Consider the following 18,925-nt stretch of genomic DNA (forward strand, 5'->3'; position numbering starts at 1 on the left):
TGGGGGATTTGATGGAGGGGAGGATGGGGGATTTGATGGAGGGGAGGATGGGGGATTTGATGGAGGGGAGGATGGGGGATTTGATGGAGGGGAGGATGGGGGATTTGATGGAGGGGAGGATGGGGGATTTGATGGAGGGGAGGATGGGGGATTTGATGGAGGGGAGGATGGGGGATTTGATGGGGAGGGGGTTTGGTGGAGCAGAGGGTGGAGGAGGTGGGAACGGCTGTGCTGCTGCATCCAGCTGAGGACACTGCGCATCACGGAGAGTCAGATGCTCTGCTAGGTAAGGGAGGCTGCCCCCATCGCCTTCTGCAATGCCTCCAGCCTTTGTCTGAGCCAGCACCAGTGTCGCTGGCAGGATGGCATCGCCCTAGCAGCATTCTGCTGCCCACCTGCTTTCCTGGTGCTCATGGACCATTAGGAAGATTTTTGATGTTTCCTCCCTGCTATCTGTACCACAGCCTTCTTTGTAGGGGGCACCCATAGGACCTCTGTTAGGGTGCTAGGACAGGCACAGCTGGCATCCAAACTTCCAGGGCTTTCTGACCTTGGTGCAGGAGAGCTCAGCCACCAGGCTTAGGGCTGGAGGGAGCTCCTTTTCCTGAGCTGGAGCATTTGAGATGGATGGAGTTGGAAAACTGGTCTAATTTCCCTCTTTCACAAGTGAGAAAACTGAAACCTAGAGACTCCCTCAAAGACGCCAGACCACAGTCCTGCACCCCATAACCGTGTGTCGGGCAACAACGGGCCTCACATATGACAGCCGTTCCATAAGATTAGTACCGTGCAGCCTAGGTGTGTAGTAGGCTACACCATCTAGGTTTGTATAAGTGCGCTCTGGGATGCTTGCACACCGACGAAATTGCCTGACAACACTTTTCTCAGAATGTCTCCCCGTCGTTAAGTGGCGTATTACTATAGTTTGGCAGTTTCAGGCTGAGCCATAGCTAGAGCCCAGTCCTCCCCATTCCAAGTCTGTGACTGGGCCCCTGACCCCATCAGTGCGTCATTGTGTGACCCAGATCAACACCAAACCTCCTTGGTACCCAGTTTCTCTACCCACGTAACAAGAACCATTCCAGCCCCTCCAAGGATGGTGTGTGGCATGGGGAGGCATGTGCTAGAAGCACTTTGGCAGAAAGATGCTGGAAACCACCAAAGCCTTGTGCCGTGATTGTTACCATCTCTCCTGCTATTAACAGTGAAGGGCGTTAGCACTGGAGAGAGTGCGCAGGAGCGCCCTGCCACCACCCTCATCACTGCTTGGCTCCCGCTGGAGCTGGGTTTCTCCTCTTGGTTCTTTCCACAGCTCCTCCCGGACGGTGGGCCTTGAGCTAGGAGAAACACAGCACTAGAGAGGGGAAGCAGAAGCCCTGGAAAGGGGTGGGCAGAGCCTCCCTCCTGCCTGGGCATCCCTGGCCCGGCCCTTTGCCCTGGGTGTGGCCCCTCTGAGAGGTCAGAGGAAGTGTGGAGGGGAAGCATTCTGACCTCCACGTCTTCCTCTGCAGCTGACTAAGCCAGCTTGGCTGCAAAGTTCTGATTTTGGGGGCTAAGAGTTAGCAGGGTGGAGCTGCTGTAAGGGGACAGCACAGGCTGATGTTATTGCCAGAGCCAATCTGTCATTCATTTGCTTGTTCACTTACTCATTTGTTCGTTCAGCAAACCTGAGCTGAGCACAAACTGTGTGCCAGGCACTGTGTTAGGATGTCGGGAGTAGTGGTGTCCAGGAGGCAGGGAGTGGCTCAGAATCGTCAGCTTGCAGCTCAAGGACAAGTGTGCTGAGCCTGGGGCCCGCGGAAAGCCCTGATGGTGGCAGTGTCCCAGAGAACTCGTATTTGTGTCTCTGGAGGACCTTTAATCCCTGACTTCAGGAGGATAAGACCTAGACTCCATACTCGACTGACCTGCATGGGGCCTTGGAGACCACCGCAGGGCAACCGCTGTGTTACCAATAGACTGTGGCCTGATGGTGGAGGATTGCCCTTGTCCTTTGCCAGAGGAAGCCTTCTCTTGGGCCAGGGCCTGGTGCTGAAGCGAGGTGTTCGTCCCTCCTGGTATATCCAGCCCTTGGGCTGGCACCCCAGTGTTGTCTGACTTTGCAGCCCCATGCGCACGTTCTGGAGCCTCTGAGTCTGATGGGGCAGACACATTTTGTTGCTGGGATGCCCAGAAGGGATCTGAGTGGAATCTTGGAATGAAAAAATAAACTTCCAGAGAAACCCTCTGGTTTCTCCTCTGATCCTTACTTCTCCTTTCGCCCCACCACCCTACTTTCCAGAGGCAGCGTGGTATTCCAGGATCAAAGAGTGGATTTGGTAGATAATGGTAGATACTATACACATCTTTCTCAAGCCTCAGTTTTCCCATCTGTACAGCGTGTATAATACCACCATTCTTCGTCCACCTATAGAGTGTTGTGTTGGACAAATGAGATGTGGTAGCCGAAAGCATCCCATAAACACTCAAGTGCTAGAAATACATGAGGCTTGTTGTTCCAGTGCCCCTTCCCATTTCAGGCCCTTCTCTCTCCTGCCCAGCCTCTCGACCTCATCCCCAGCACATCCTTCTCTGTCCTCTTACTGTCCAGTCCAGAATCCTGCTTGCTGTGTCCCCGTTCCTTGCCTAGATCAAGACCAAAAACAACACTTGCTGCATCTTAAATAATGATAACAACAGAAGTAATAGTCCAAGCTAACATTCATTATGTGCTAGATATTAAACTTGGATTATCTCATTTAGTATTCCTAGCAGACAAAAAAGTCAATATTGTCTTCATTTTACAGACTAGTAAAGATCTATGTAAAACATAAGCTGAGGCGCGACCCTAGGCTAGCCCGTGTATGGATTTCCTCTTCCCATTGCTGAGTGACTGGTTGGTTGACAAGAACACAGAGAGATTCGAAAGCATTTATTGAATGTCGACTAAGAGCCAGCTGCTTTCAAATATGTCACAACAACCACCTTCTGAGGCAGGTACAGGGTTTGTCTTAGAGATCATCTGACTGCAAGAAGAGAAACCCACTCAAGGAAGCAGAAGTGAAGGAGGGCTTTACTTAAAGGGTACAGAGAAATATCACAGAACTCGGTGGAGGAGTGTCACCCCTGTGTGGACTGTGCCTTCTCTCTGACCGGGAGCATCTCTTCTCTGCTCCCTCGTCCACGTGCAACACCCATTGTGGTTAGCCAGGCCGCAGATCAGATCTGTATGACCTTCCTGCTGGGCTCTCCAAAGTAAGTTAACCCAGTCTCTCAGTCCACATATCAGAGATGCTGATTCCAGGTCCAGTGTCCACCCCTGCTCATTGTCTGTGGCCTGCTGGAGGGGAGTGGGGACGAAGCAGACAGGACTGTCCCTCCACCAGGGGCTGTGGGTGGGAGCAGATGTTTCTGGAGGGAAAGTCCTTAACTTTACGTGGCTTCAAACCCAGGTGTGCTCTTCGCTACACCAAACTGTCTCAAAGACATCCTGGAGATGTTGTCCTGGTTGCAGCCCTAAAGAAGGGGGCATGTGGTCGCCCCAGAATCTGCCGGTTCAGGTGGGCCTGGAAAAAACGAGTACCATTTTTGGACCCTGCTATATGCCAGGCCTTTTTCATACATTATCTTTAACCCGTACAACATGTCATTGTCCTCATTTTACAAATAAGAAAGCTAACACTGTGAGTTACGTAGCTGGCCCGGGCGTCTGGTGCCTAGTGCTTGCCCAGGCCTGTCTGACGCCAGGACCCATGCCCCTTCTGCTAACCAACACTACCTCACAAACAAAGAGACTTTTACTTTGATTCTGCTGGACTGTACGCCCCACAGGGCAAGGATTTTAGTCTTTCTGATCACTCATGTATCCCAAGCACCTAGAATAGTACCTGGCATATAGTAAGTACTTAATAAAAAATTGTTTGAGTAGATTTAGCTTGGTGTTGTCTGCAGTCCTGGGCTTCCCATGGTCAGAGGAAGAGGGGTGATATTGTAAGTTTGGAAAACGGACCACTGAAATAAGTTGGGGTAACGCTCTGGGTGTGCCTCTGGTCCCTACTCAACTCCCACAGTCTACTTTGATGGGGGACATTAGGAACAGTCCGTCAATGTGGAGGAATCTCAAGGATGGCCCCAGATCCCTCTGTTTCCTGTATGTCCCTCTGACCTAAGGCGCTCAGCCCTGGGAGGGGAGCAGGTGAAGATTTCCTAACACTGGGAAAATCCACTTAATGAGACTAGGAAATAGGATGCTGAGGTCTTCCATCATCACTAGAGAAAAGAACACTAATTTCCACTGCATTTTCAGCCCCAGGGGTCAGAGTTTCCAAATCCTGAATCTTTTCCAGGCCTTTCTCTCCACTGATGCCGGTGTCCTCTGGCACCCAGTCGGCCTTCCCGGTCCCAGCAGCATAGTATTATGTAAGAGCATAGATTTGGGAGAGTCACATGGAACTGGGTTCAAGTCTGCCTGGCCAGCCGTGTGACCATGGACAAATTATTTAACCTCCCAGACTCAATTTTCTCACATTCCAAGGGCCTGGCCCCTAGTAGATGCTCACTGTATTTTAATTTTTCCTCTTCCATCCCTGCATGTCTCCCTTCTTCCTTCTGTGAATCCTGGCACAAGCCAGCCCCCCGTTCCCTGCTCACCTTTGGGCTCAGCACATTTACAAAGGAGTCATGGCCCATTATCCCGCAAGAACTGAAAGGCCCAGAGGCCCCAGCCCCTTGCACCTCTCCACCCAAGAGCTGCAGGGGCTCCATCGTTTCCACACAACGGGTCACCCTCTGGGTGCCAGCTATAGGACTGTGCTTGATGTTTACACAAGAGTCCTGGCGAAACAAGGCGGAGCGGCAGGCGGAGCGCTGCAGCCCCCGGCCTGCCCCTGCCCTGCCCACCCCCCCTCCCGGGTGCCGTGTGGGAAGAGCCAGTGCTGGGAATCTCTTGTTGATGGAGGGAGCCAGACTGAGTGATGATGCTCTCCTTGCTCGCGGACGCTGTGGCCCAAGGATGCCATCACTATTTGGTCACCCAGATCAGCTGCCAGCTGCCACTGGAATTGAGCAGGCCACTTGATAAACAGGCAGGGGGGTCCCAGTCTGGGCTCTCCTCTTCCCTCCCCAGCACATACCACACAGCAACTTAAGCTGGTATCAAGTGGCCGCTTGGACAAGGCAGTGCCTGAGCCGGCACTTGCCCTCTCGGAGCTGGAAGGGACTTGGCCTTGAGAGTCGGGGTTGGGTCCCAGTCCTTATTCCTGCTTCCTGGGGATCTCTTAAGTGCTCAGGCTCTCTTTGAGTAGGGGAAGTTCTCCAGCCTCTTCCCAGCTTCTCAGGGATGGCATCCAGTGATGGGAGATGCTTTCAGAGGAAGGGAGGGTGTGAACATTGGCTGAGAGTTCACATGAGCAGGCCTGCGGCGGCGTGGTTGCGGGATGCGTCACCTTGTTGGTTCTGGCTGCAGCATCAGCTGAGCCCACTCACAGCCTGTGAGCTGCTTGGAAGGAGGAGTGATGCCTTGGCCACCTCTGTATACCCAGGGTTTAGCACAGCCCTTGGCTCATAGAATGATCGTCCATAAACATTGGGTGGATGGATGGATAACCAAATAAACAAATAGAAATTATTCTTTAGGGTCAAGATCACAGCGAAACTGACCTTCTTCCTTCCAGGGTCCCCGTCCCTGTTCAGTGCTTCACCATCTCGTGCCTGAGTAATTGCAGAGGCCACCTAATGACGGGCAGGGTGGTCTAGAGGAACGCGTTCTGGGTTAAAAGTTGGGAGACCCGGGACTTGAACCATTTAGGTTACTCTATGGCTGTTGGGAAATCACTGAATCTTTCTGGGCTTCCATTTGTTCATGCGTAAAACGAATAGTTTGGCCTAAATAGACTTCAAGGACGTTTCAACTCGCAAATTCTTTGCCGCCTCCTACCCAGACAACCCTGCAGATTAATTATAGTTGGTTACCAAAATTTAAAAATAAGATTTCACATAGAAATCCAGATTTCTTCTTCTCAAACATCGGAAGCTCTGACAGTATTGGCCTCCGTTTTCTCCATGGCGGCAGTTAGCAGGAGCTGAGTCACTGCTGCCCGGTCCAGACAAATGTGTACTTGTAGGTTGCCACAGTCTCCTCCCCTCCCTGTTGCCTGATGCTCAGCCTGCTTCGCTCATTTTTGTGCCCGCCTGGACCCTATAGGCATTTGAATTGAATTTGCAAACTTAGAATGGGGAAAAGGAGACTCCTAATAGTGGAGGTGAGGGCCCCTAGGATGGGGTGACAGCCCTGGGAAGAGTTCTCTTGCTCAGGTGGGCTTATGTGGACAGGCTAGGGGATCTTCCTGGGAAGTTGGTGACTGGGGTGTGAAAAGAAACGGTGGCCAGTGCCGCAGGAGACTTTGCTCAGGGCCTTGGCCTCCCGGAATTGCTGAGCCCTTGTCTGAGGAAGCAGTCCCCGCCCCAGCTCCCCCTCCTCAGACCTGCGCAGGGAGCTTGGGTGGCTCCTGGGGCCTCCTCGGCATAACTCTTTGTGGCCCCTACTTCGAGGAGGGGAAGAGGGCTGGGGCTCCATTTCAGAACCTTGGCAATGGTGGGAATTCCCTTGTCACTTGTTCTGTTATCCAACCTTCAATAGTGTCTGGCACAAAACAGACCGTTGGAAGGCCAAACCGCTTAAGTACAATGTAAGGCAGCCCAGAATCCAGCTCTATTCAGATCAGTGAAGTGCACGGGCTCCTGTTCCCTCGCTCAGCCCAGCTCACGCACCTGTTATGTGAACAGCTGCGCTGCAGAGCTCCCCGGGAAGGCGCAGAGCCCACATCCCGCGCCTGACTGGGAGCTGACTCATGCCCAGTGTAAGCCGGGGTTGCTGCACCCTCCTCTCCTCGGTCAGCCTGCCTGAGCCCTGGGCGGCTCTGCCTCTCTGCTGCCTTGAACAGGTGGGGCATCCCGTTACCTGCCTGCAGAATCTTTTCTTTGTACTTCCTGGTTTGTGTGCTTTCTTGAGCCTGTTGCTTACAGCTCGATCAGTTATTCTGTGGCCTGATCTAGTCTTATATGGTTTTCTTCCTTCTAAAAGCATCTGTATTTTCTTTCCTCAGCCTTGCATTCCTCACGTCATCACTCTTCATTTGACACCCTTCCTCCTGAATATTTCTCTTCTCCTATGGACATCGACATGTCTGAACTCCCGTTTACATTGTGACTCTTTTTGCCCCACTCACTTTCAGAGACTTCGCACGTTCAGGGGCCTTCCACTGTTTTCCGTCTCCTTTAATCCAAATGGTAGATTTTGAGCAAAGTGATTCTTTATTTTTTTAAGATTATTTACTTTCCTCCCTGAGTATAAAAGTAATACTTAAATGTGTCTAGCCGGGGCTGGTCCCGTGGCCAAGTGGTTAAATTCATGCTCTCGCTTTGGCGGCCCAGAGTTTCGCCAGTTCGGATTCTGGGCACGGACGTGGCACCGTTCATCAGGCCACGTTGAGGCGGCGTCCCACATGCCACAGCTAGAAGGACCCACAACTAAAAATACACAACTGTGTACCTGGGGACTTTGGGGAGAAAAATGAAAAATAAAATCTTTAAAACAAAAAACATGGTTAAAAAAAAAGTGTCTAGCATTTACTGAGCACTTACTGTCTATCAGGTACCACGCCAGATGCCGAAATCGCAGGCCTCAGTTCCTCCTCGGGACAACTCTGTGAGGAGGTTGTCCTTCCTATTCTCTTTTTCCAGAGAAGAAGCAGGCTGAGAGAGAGAAAATGTTTTATCCAAGGTCCCACAGCTACTAAGTGGGGGACGTGGAATTCAAACCATGCCTCTTGAACTCCAGAGTCTGAGCTCTGTGCTGCTTCCGTACAAGATCATTCTAGAAAGTTTGGAAAATGCAGAAAAGCATAAATTAATAAGTAAGACTTCCATAAATCTAGAGATCACTGTTAACATTTTGGTGCACTTTCTTTTATTCATTTATATATGTGGGTGAGTATACATGTTTTTTTAACAAAATTGGGAATACGTTGCATATCAGGTTTTTAATGCAAATTTTTTCCTACCCAGTACGATATCATCAGGAAAACTACATCCTAAGGAATTGGCCACAAGTCAGTCCCAAACGTGGTCCATGGAATCCATTAATAGCAGGCCACTAGAGGCAAAAGTTCAGTGTGATTTTAGAATGAAATAAAGAAACTGGTGCCCACAGACTTGGCCCTGAGAGCGGGTAGTCTGGAGTCAGCCGGGGCCGGCGCAGTCGTGGGACCCTGAGATGCAGAGATGGCGGGGAAGCTCAGGACTCTGGACTTGATTTGAGAACTTCCTCCCTCCCTCTGTGTCTCCATCCCACGTGAGGTGCAGGCCGACTGGGCTTGCAAGGTGATGTTTACACAGGCTCGGCTCGGGTCAAGCCTTCTGGAAGAAGATGTGGAGCCCTCCACGTCAAGCCCCTATAAACCTGTGGGGATTACTCCTTAATGGCAGAGAGGCCGCTCCTCCTGCCGGGTCTGTGCTCGCACGCCAGCCTTACACTCTCCACCTTTGTTCTCTGAAATAGTATGGTGGGAAAGGAGCTGAGTATATTTTATCTTGGGCTGTATTTTAAAAGAAAAGAAACTTTTTTTCACTCATCCAATAATAGAGCAGGAAGGGGCAGAGGGAAGGAAGGTTGTCACTACCCTGAAGATAGTCGGGCAGACGAAGGGCTGAGGCAGACAGGGCTAGCGTGCGTGCCAGACAGAGGGTCCCGGGCTCACCGTAGGTGATGCCCCCCCCCCCCCCCGCCCCAGGGGTCAGGGTGCTTGGGGGTGACAACCTGAGGCGCCAGCCTCTCGGAGGTTGTGCCAACCAGCTCGTATAAGTTTAGGAGTGACAAAGAAGTGAAATAGTGTTCCAGGAAGAATAAAATCATCTAATAAGTAGTAGTAGATTAGAGTTAACATTAAAAACTGTAAAAAAAAAATTGCTATAAGCGATAGAAATGCTTTCTTATTTGTTTGTTTTTGTTTTTGAGTTAAAATGAAAATTCCTTTATTAAATGTCATAAATAACAAACACACAAAAAAAGAGTGACAGAGAGTCCTGGTGGCCTCCATGGCAGATAGAGGCTTGTCTAAAGAATGTTGGCACGTGCTCAGTGCAGGCTTAGGGCTGGGGCGTGAAGTTTCGGGTTCATCCACGTGTTGTACCACTTGGCTGTGTGACTCTGGGGAAGCCTTCCACCACTCTATGCCCATAGTCTGTCCCCTGGCCCACAGGGAGGTGTCACCCCTGCCCCTTCCCCCTTCCTAGGCCATCTTATGGAGGTAGATGAAAATAATGGAGAGAGATGCTTTGGGTTTCCGTTATGAATACAGAGGCATCTTCATTATTACTCTGGTTACCCAGAGCCTCCTGCAACAGCACAGGAAGAGAAAGGGTGTTATCATGGCCTGTGTCACTTAATTGCTAAACTGCAGCCGTTCATTCTCCTTGAAATATCAGATAATATAATCCTGAGTACCTTACAGTGTTATTACAAGAACCACAAGGGGCGATGGATGTGAAAGTGCTTTGTACACCATGGAGTCCCTACAAATATGCAGATGACTTATGAAGATTCTTGGATGAAAGCCCCTACTCCTCACCCCACTCCTTGGAGGTTTGGAAGGCCTTGTCTCCAGCTCTCGTAAAGCTCGAACCCTCTTTCTTGGGTCGGCAGGCTCTCCATGCCGCAGATGGAAGGGTGAGCCCCAGCAAGTGTGAATTACTTGCTCAAAGAGGGTGAAGAATCCGGGACTCTCGAGGTGCTAAAAAGAGCCCTTAACTGAGTTCCACTCGTGACCATGCCACCAGCTGGCAGTGTGACCTTGAGCAAGTCCCTTAACCGCTGAGCCTCAGTTTCCTCATTTGTTTCCAACCACAGAGGATCCGTATGACAATCTAGGGGGAAAGTATGGCATCTAAGTAGAAGTGTTTTGAGAAGCTGAAAGCACTATACATGTGCGAGAGGACCTTGTTAGAGCTCAGAGGGGTTCCCGAGGATGCTGGGATGAGCCGTGTCTGTCTGACACCAGAAGCCTGAGAATCCTGTTCTGTCCACACTGGGGGGGCTGTAAGTCACCCTGTCATACAGAAAACCTGAGGCCAAGGAAACCACGTTGTCCCGTTTGCACCCTGTCCAGGCCACACTCCCTGCTCTGGGGCTCAGGGTCCCCACGGCGGGTGAGGGGTGGCTCCGGTTTACCTTTCTGTCATCCCAGTGTTGCTGAGTGAGGACCAATGAGATCATTCGCTCTGTATAAACTTTAATATCCTGTGTTCAAGCATCTCCGACTTACCAGCCTTCCCTGCCACTGGGCTGTAGACAGTGTCTTTCATGCTAACACCCCAGAATCACTGCATTTTTGTCTGGGCTCTCTGATCTCATGCCTCCACTGACGGTCAACACCTCTGAAGCGTGGGGCCCCGTTCACAGCGGCCCTGGCAGCTCAGGGACAGGGCTTTCTGGAGGAAACTGCTGGGAAGTCGGCTGAGCCACCAAAACCGCAGACACGTCAGGGAGGCGGGTGAAGGGCGGGGATCCTCCCGGGCGTGGGGTGCGGGGGGCCGGGGCGCGGCCGGGCAGAGGCGCTGAGTCACCGCTGCAGCCCTGGGGGGCGGCCCGGCTCGTGCCTGGGTGGGGCCGCCGGCAGCTGTGGGACCCAGGAAGTCTCAGCGGAAAGGGCTTTGGGTTCTCTCTAAGCTGTTTTACTTTGGATCCAGGAGGAGCCTTAGGCCTGGCCCCCACTTGCCAGCGCCTCGGGTCTTTCTCTGATTTGAAATGAATGCCTCCTCCCCACCCCCGCCAAGCAGGAGACCAGGTCACTGCCAGCCTCTCCCTCCCGCCTGCCTTCTGTGGCGCTCCCCGCTTCTGGCTGGCTGGTGCCTAGAGGAATAATGCAGATGGACCCTCTGCCCTGCTTCTTTTTACTCCCCCCGCCCAAGAAAATCTGAATTTCTAAATTGATTGGTATTTTCTTTTTTTCCCTTCTCCTCCCCAAAGCCCCCTAGTACATTGTTGTATATTTTAGTCGCAGGTCCTTCTAGTTGTGGCGTGTGGGACGCCGCCTCAGCATGGCCTGATGAGCGGTGCCCTGTCAGTGCCCAGGATCCAAGAGGCCAAACCCCAGGCCTGCGAAGCAGAGCTCGCGAGCTTAACCACTGGCCTCCGGCTGGCCCCTGATTGATACTTTCTTATTAGGCTAGTATGGCCAAATGCAATATATTGGCTCTGTTGTCAAATGACAGTTTTATACCATGAAATTGACAACAGAAGTTCTCATCTTAAAGGGTCTCCCTAGTTTTTGGTAGATCCATGGCTATCTTTGATCATGCAGATTAATAAATGTTGCTGGCAGACATAGTGGAAACCTATTTTCCTTTCTTTTCCTCTCATTTCTAGCTCTCTTCCTTTTTCTTTATTTCTCAGGTGCAAAAAATTGGATGAATTAAAATCCATGGTTTATGATACTTTTTTCACTGGTTTATGCATGTCTCTCTTTTCTTGCTTATTTATATAGGTTATTTATGTATTTTAAAAACCTAATGAAGATCTCTGAACCCACCACCCAAGCCAAACACGAGATCACTACCATAACTTGCATCAACCATTGTGTCTTTTCTATCCCTGTGCCCCCACCTCATCACCCATCACAATCTCTAGCCTGAATTTTGTGTCTACCATCCCCTTGCTAAACATACCTATGCCTAAACACGTATTTAGTTTTGCTTTATATTCTTTATTAAGAATATGTACTATGTACAGTCTTCTGGGACTTGCTTATTTTCATTTGATATAATACTAAGACTCATCCTTGTTGAATGCAAATGTAGTTCATTCACTTCTGTTGCTATATAATATTCCACTGGGGGAGACGTCACCATTCTTCACCATTATGAACAGTACTACCACAAATATTCCTGCTCAGTCTCATGGGCAAATCTCTCCTGGGTATAGATCTCAGAAGACACTTGCTAGATCTTGGTCTGTGAACATTCAACTTTACAAGGTAACGACAGGTGGTTTCCCAGTACATTTGTAGTAGTTTTGCTTCCGCCAGTGACGTGTAAGAGATGCTGTTGATCCCCTCCTCTCAAGTATTTGGTAACATCAGACTTTTTAATTTTTGCCAGCTGAATGGTGTAAATAATATCGCTGTGTTCTTGATTTGCATTTCCCTGATTGCCAGTGAAGTTGAGCTACAGAAATAACACTCTGCAGATCAGATCCCCAAAACTGCAGACGTTGGAGTTATTGGATCTAGAAAATAAAAAAATATGTTCATATGTTAACAGAAATAAGAAGATATTAAAGAATGATGAAGGGAAATGAAACTCAATTGAGCAGGCAGATATCCAAAGAGATCTTCTAGAAATGAGGAATACAATAAAGGAAATTAAAAATTCAATGAATAGGTTAAAATAGTATATTACAGCTGAAGATAAAATTAGTAAATTGAAAGATATTTCTGAAGAAATTACGTAGAAAATGGAAGATGGAAGAGATGAGATGGAACATGTGGAAGAAGTTTAGAGGCGTAGAAAATAGAGCAGGGATTGGCAAACTTTTTCTGTAAAAGGCCAGATAGTAAATATTTTAGGCTTTGTGGCCGATATGGTCTCTGTCATAACTACTCAATTCTGTCATTGTGGTGTGAAAGCAGCCGTAGATAGTATATAAGTGAAGGGGTGCAGCTGTGTGCCAGTAAAACTTTATTTACAAAAACAGGCAGCAGGCCAGTTTTGGCCCATGTGTTATAGTTTGCCCACCCCCGGAATAGAGTAAAAAGATCCAAATATACACTTAATTAATGCTCCAGAAGGAGATAATAGAGAGACTAGGAGTATGACAATGTTTGAAGAAGCAATGGTCAAGAACTGATGAAGTGCGATCGTTCTATTTATGAGGCCTAAGGAATCCCAAGAGTGATAAATTAAATTCACACTAGACACACCATAATGAAACTAGAAAACACCAAGGATAAGTAATTTTAAAGTAAACCCAAGGGGTGAATGGCCTTCAAGGGACTGAGAATTAGAGGGACAACTGATTTCTCAACCTCAACAATAAAAGCCAGAAGACAGTGGAATATCTTCAAAGCGCTGAGCTAGTTGCTGCCGGCCTGGCTCCGGGGCAGCAAACGCCTCCACGCGGGAGAGCGGAGGAGAGCCCTTTGCAGACACACGAAGGCAGCAGTTTCTACCTGTAGGCCCTCCACTAAGGCAACGTTGAAAGAAAATAGTTCAAGACGAAAAAAAGTACCTAAAAGTAAGGTCTGAAATTCAAGAAGGAATGATGAGTAAAGGAAATTGTGAACGTGGCACTAAATCTGAATATTGATGGCAGGGAAAAGAAAGACAGCAATGTCTAATTTAGAGGGATACAATGAAGCATGAATAAAATCCCCAGTAACAATGGCATGCAAATGGAAGGTGAGTAATTGGGGTCTAAGAGTTTTAAGGTCCTCGCATTGTTTGGGAAGAGGTTACAGATAGTGATTATCAGAAATTTTTAAGTTAAATATACATGTTAAGATTTCTAGGCTAACACTAAAAAACCAGGAATAATGTAACTTCCAAACTAGTAGAGGGGAAGAAAATAGAAAGAAAAGGGAAAAACGAATGAAGACGGTAGGAAATGTGGCAGTTAAAAACTGTTAAGGCTGTGAGATAGAAGAAACTAGTAACTGTTACCATTTATTGAGTAGCTACCATGTTATTTTGATTCATTAATTTTCATAATTTCATGTAGTGTATGTAAGAGTGCCAGGCACAAAGTAGGCATTAAAATTTATAGTTTCTATTATTACTCTATTTCTGTGCTTAAAACAAGGTCTAGAGCTTAGTAAGCACTCATTTACTGAAGGATGAATTAAATGGGAGTGAGTACTGATTCCTGTCTAAAGGCAAGCAGACTGAGGCTCTGAGAAACAGCTTGATGAAAGGAAAAGCCTCAGGGGGCGTGAGCCTGAAACGAGCCTCTTCTCCTTAGGAACTTGTGGTATGAAGTGTAACATGCCCCTCGGTTTTCTTATCTGTAAAAGTCAGTCAGACAGCGCGTGACAAATAATAGTGCTCACTAGCTGGGAGATGCTATGGGGCGGGGGCTTGTCCAGCCACAGAGCTTGGATTCCAGTGCAGGTATTTGGAATCCGTCCGCGGGCGGTGTGCTTTCCCTCTCTTCTCTAATGCAGAAGCGTCATCGAATAGCTGAGAATGTGAGCTTTGGATTGAGGCAGACCTGGGTTCCTGCCCTGGCTTGACCACTAAGTCACTGTAGGACTTTGGGCCTGAGTTCCTTCAGCTGTTGAGAGGGGATCAGAATAGCTCCCACAAAGGGTGGTTGTACGATTGTGAGAATGCGTGCCAGTCCCTTTGGTGGGAGAGATCACAAATTAGGTCCCAGTGTCCTATAGGAGAGTAGGAGCTGATAAGTAGGCTCTGAGGGAGCAGGAAGAAGAGAAGGGTTTCTGACACTGGAAAAGAGATTGCTCTAGATGAACTTACGTCCTCCCACCGTACGGTGTTCATTTCTTCCTTATGCGGAAGCAGGGGAAACGCTGCAGTGTCGCCCACTCACCTTCCGACTGGCGAGCAGGCCCCTGCTGGCTCCAGATCCAACAGGTGAAATGGGCTGATTGACAGCATTGAATCAGAACCACAATAATTACATTTGAGTGCTTACTATGTAGCAGCATGGAGTGCTTCTACACTGATTATGTAATTATCTCAAAATCTTGTGAAATATTTTAAATGGGGTTACTATTATTGTCCCCATTTTATCAATGCCAACACTGAAGAACAGACACGTTAACTCACTTTCCCAAGGTCAAACAGGTAGTGACGGTAGATCTGGGATTTGGGTCTCTCTGCCCACAGAGCCTGTCCTCTTGGTCACTGCACTGGACTTTAAGAGCTGGCTGGTCCCTGAGAAAAGAGCCCTCACGTCTGGAAGACACCCTCAAAGCGATGCTGGGGAAAAAGTGGCCTTTGCCAAACTTGGGTTTGTGTTCTGGCTCTGCTTTACTGTACGGCACTAGACAAGGTATTTAACAGTTTCTTCTCTGTAAAATGGGGGCGGTATTATTCATTGCCCAAGTTTGTTGGGAGGATCAAATGAGATAATAGATGAGATGCTCAGAAAGCCTGGAGACCCTGTATTTTCCTCATGGGTCAGGAATGCCTTAGCTGTACCCGCTCTAAACAGATGCCTGTGTGCTCTGAACTGATGACAGGGCAACTGGGAATGTGAGGAGATGAAAGCTGACTTTTCCTCTGCTTCTTGAAAAGGTGACTTGTCCTTTGCCTTCATCGCCATTCGATCCATCCCCCCCCCCCCCTGCTCCCCCGCCAACCCCCATACACACATACACGTAGAGCGTGGTATCCGGAAAGCCCAGGCTGGCTCCCCTCCCCTCGGCCTCCCCACTCAGCCTCCCCAGGTCACCTGTTGGGTTGTTTGATGTTGTTCAGGCCCTCCCTGGGCTCCCAGCCCTGGGCAAGTCAGAGGCCACATCTGTGCCACTGGGCCTCCACCTGCGTCACCAGGATGGGGCTGAGCTCCGCAGTCCTGAGCTGAGTCCTGCTCTTCCCTTCTCACCTGTCTGCACCGGCTCTAGTCCATGGGCTTTCCTGTCTTCTTTTTGAAAAACCTTTTTTATTGTGGTAAAATATACAGAACTTAAAATTTACCCTTTTAACCAGTTTTAAATGTACAGTTCAGTGGCATTAATTATATTCACTTTGTTGTGCTACCATCACCACTGTCCATTTCCAGAACTTTCTTATCTTCCCAAATAGAAACTTTGTCCCCATGAAACACTCCTTCCCTGTACCCTTCCGCCCCGCCCTGGCAGCCTCCACTCTCCTTCCTGTCTCTGTGAATGTGCGCCCAGAGGAAGCGCTGCGTGTAAGTGGGTCTTGCACTGTTTGTCCTTCATGTCTGGCTTCTTTCACTCAGCGTAATGTTTTCGAGGTCCATCCGTGTTGTGGCATGTGTCAGAATTTCATTCACTAGGGGCCGGCCCCATGGCCGAGTGGTTAAGTTCTTGTGCTCCGCTACAGCGGCCCAGGGTTTTGCCAGTTCAGATCCTGGGCATGGACATGGCACCACTCATCAGGCCATGCTGAGGTGGCACCCCACATGCCACAGCTAGAAGGACCCACAACTGAAAATATGCAACTATGTACCGGGGGCTTTGGGGAGAAGATGATGATGGGGAAGAAAAAAGATTGGCAACAGATGTTAGCTCAGGTGCCAGTCTTTAAAAAAAAAAAAGAATTTCACTCCTTTTCAAGGCTGAATAATATTTCCTTGTGTGGCTGGACCACATTTTGTTTATGCATTGGTCTGTTGATGGACGCTCTCTTTTCTGTACTCAGGCGTCTTTGGCTGTATCGTAATTTGCAGTCATATGGAGAGAGCAGCCTGTTCTTGCCTTGAAGCAGGAAATTGAGGAGGGTGCAGCCGAGGGTGCTGTGTGTAGGCTCTGCTCCTTTTTTTGTCCTTCCCTCTCTGTTTCTCTCCCTCTTACACCTCCTTAATGCACCAGGAGCTGCACAGCCTCTATTTGAACTGCAGTCTGTACCCTCAAGGTGTCCATGTGCTACGAGGATGACACACACTGACATCACACATACCCTCAGCATGTCTCACAGTTACTCCTGAGAGGAAGTAGGAGAGCCTCTGTTAACCCTCTGAGTTCATGAGGACAGGAATCCCCCAGCTTCAGTGTCAGACTGGGCCTAAGATTATTCAACTGCTGTGTACAGTCTGCTCTCTTACTTTCTTCTTCCTGGCTTCTTGCCACCTTTTTTTTCTTTTTGTTTTTTTGGTGAGGAAGATTGGCCATTAGTTAACATCGGTTGCCAATCTTCCTCTTTTTTTTCCTCTCCCCAAAGCCCCCAGTACATAGTTGTATATCGTAGTTGTAGGTTCTTCTCGTTTTTCTGTGTGGATGCTGCCTCAGCATCGCTTAATGAGTGGTGCATAGGTCCGTGCCCAGGACCTGAGCCGGCTAACCCTGGGCCAGCAAAGCAGAGCACATGAACTTAACCACTTGGCCATGGGGCCAGCCCCCTCCTCCACTTTCTTTATAGGACCTTGTAGTATGTCTTAGCTTCTTCTAGGCTCTTTCTGTGGTTTCATGGCCTTAACTGAGTCATATAACCTTTAAGACCAAGTCTTACAAGCTCTGTAGAAAGCATAATACTGTCTGTCTGTCTGTCTTAAAAGACTGTCCCAAAGATCATACGTCAGAGTGCTTTGAAATTGAAACATTACTCAGATGTGTGTTCTTACCACAACCGTCTTTGATTCTCATGAACTTTTCTGTGTTTCTGCTGAGTCTTGCCAACGCCACTTAACAGGGAACCTCAGGAAGCCAGATTCCCCAGATACAGTGGCAGAAGTTGGATATTCTGGAGAAGCCCGTGAATGGGGAGTACCAAAGTCTTCCTGGTACAGAGAGCCCAGGATCCAGACCCAGGACTGAGAAGGAGAGGAACAAGGTTGCTAGAGGCACTGGGAGCCTCTCACCAAGGGGCAGCCTCGGTTTGCCTCCATCATTCAATAGCTTCTTAATGCAATTGATCTTCATCCGAGGGCAATGGGCCTTTGTACACAAGAGAAGTATTAATCCTATCAACTTCTATATGAGGTAGGCTCCTCTAATTATCTCCATTTTTCAGATGAGGAAATTAAGGCCCAGGAAGAGTGGATTTGGAGGAGGGTGCACTGAGGGAAAGGCGAGCCTAGTGCTTCCTGGGAAGAACTGTTATGGGAGATCCTGTGAGCTGTGAGAGGCGGGAGCGGCCAACACTGGGCAGCTCTGGCCCCAGGCAGAGCTCCAGGAGTGCCTGGGCCCACAGGGCTGGCTGCTCTGGCATCTTCAGCCCTTGCAGTGCCTCCCCTGGTCAAACTGGATTCATATCTGGTTTTCTTCCTTAGATATTTCTTACGGTCTGGTGGCCCAAGGTAATGTGCCAGCTCGACGGTTAGGTGCAGCAGCCAGCTCATAAGCCACCTTTATAAAGCTGTTAGGAAGGTGCCTCCTTCAGATGAGTACAGCCCATGGGGGCGTGGCCCACCCAGCAAAACCTAGGGTGTTTCATCTCCCAACCACCTCCTTACCTGGTGCCTGTGTTCAGGGCACACTGCACACCTGTATGTGGCAGCTCAGGAAAGCCCTAAGAAGCCCCGTTTGCTCAGGGTGTGGGCCCGGACCCATTCTGGGGAGGCCCACACTGTGAGCGAGCTCCGCCCAGTAGCAGCTTGATGGCTGCCGTCTGGCTGCAGGGAAGACCCTGGAGCTGTTGGGGGCACACAGGTGAACGGGGAAGGGAGGTATCCCGCCTTTCATTTGACACCTAACACAGCTTTCTTGGCATCCTTTGCCTCTGCCTGTGTCCGGCTTTCCTATCTAGATCGTATCACCTCTTTGTCGCAGTGCCCAGCACGGGGCTTGACTCACAGGTGCTTCATTGTGAAATGAGGGGGTTTGTGTTAGACTTTCCCCAAAGGGCCCCCATGGCTGTGACCCTGGGATTCTATGAGATGTTTGGTGGAGTTGGTAGGGAAAGCAGGGGATCTGATCCCTGAAGAGGCCAGGAACTTACCAGCTGGTGCACTTACTATGATGAAATTGTGGTGAGGTCCGGCCTGCCTCCTAGCTTGTGGTCAGTCAACCCCTGGCCCCTCTCTGCTTTGAGACGGTAGCAGAGTGTCTGTGGTACTGAACCTACGAAGGTACCACAGACGCTGCTTCTGGGTGTAGCAGAGTCCTGAGCAGCTGTCTCCCTTCCGTCTCTCCAGTGTGAGCCAAGCTGGCACCAGCCCTGGTGGAGCATCCGCTGCAGAGAGCTGCCATGAGGGTGACAGGGAATTCCTTGGCTAGGTAGCCCTCTTCAGCTGACAGCTCCTGCTGGG

The 18,925-nt window shown here is 49.5% G+C and overlaps 1 protein-coding gene across 3 annotated transcripts in view; it reads left to right on the top strand.

Moving 5' to 3' along the window:
• Positions 1–18,925, top strand: part of ATP2B4 (ATPase plasma membrane Ca2+ transporting 4) — a 100,588-nt gene that overhangs the window by 11,529 nt on the left and 70,134 nt on the right. Inside the window, exon 1 of one of the 3 annotated variants that reach the window (XM_046682494.1) lies at positions 17,385–17,657. The exons of the other annotated variants lie outside the window; for them this stretch is intronic. The gene's annotated coding sequence lies outside the window, so the exon portion shown is untranslated. Of the gene's footprint in view, positions 1–17,384; positions 17,658–18,925 lie in introns of those variants that run through there. 3 annotated transcript variants of the gene reach the window in all.

Source organism: Equus quagga, chromosome 13 (assembly GCF_021613505.1).
Source record: "Equus quagga isolate Etosha38 chromosome 13, UCLA_HA_Equagga_1.0, whole genome shotgun sequence".
NCBI lineage: Eukaryota > Metazoa > Chordata > Mammalia > Perissodactyla > Equidae > Equus > Equus quagga.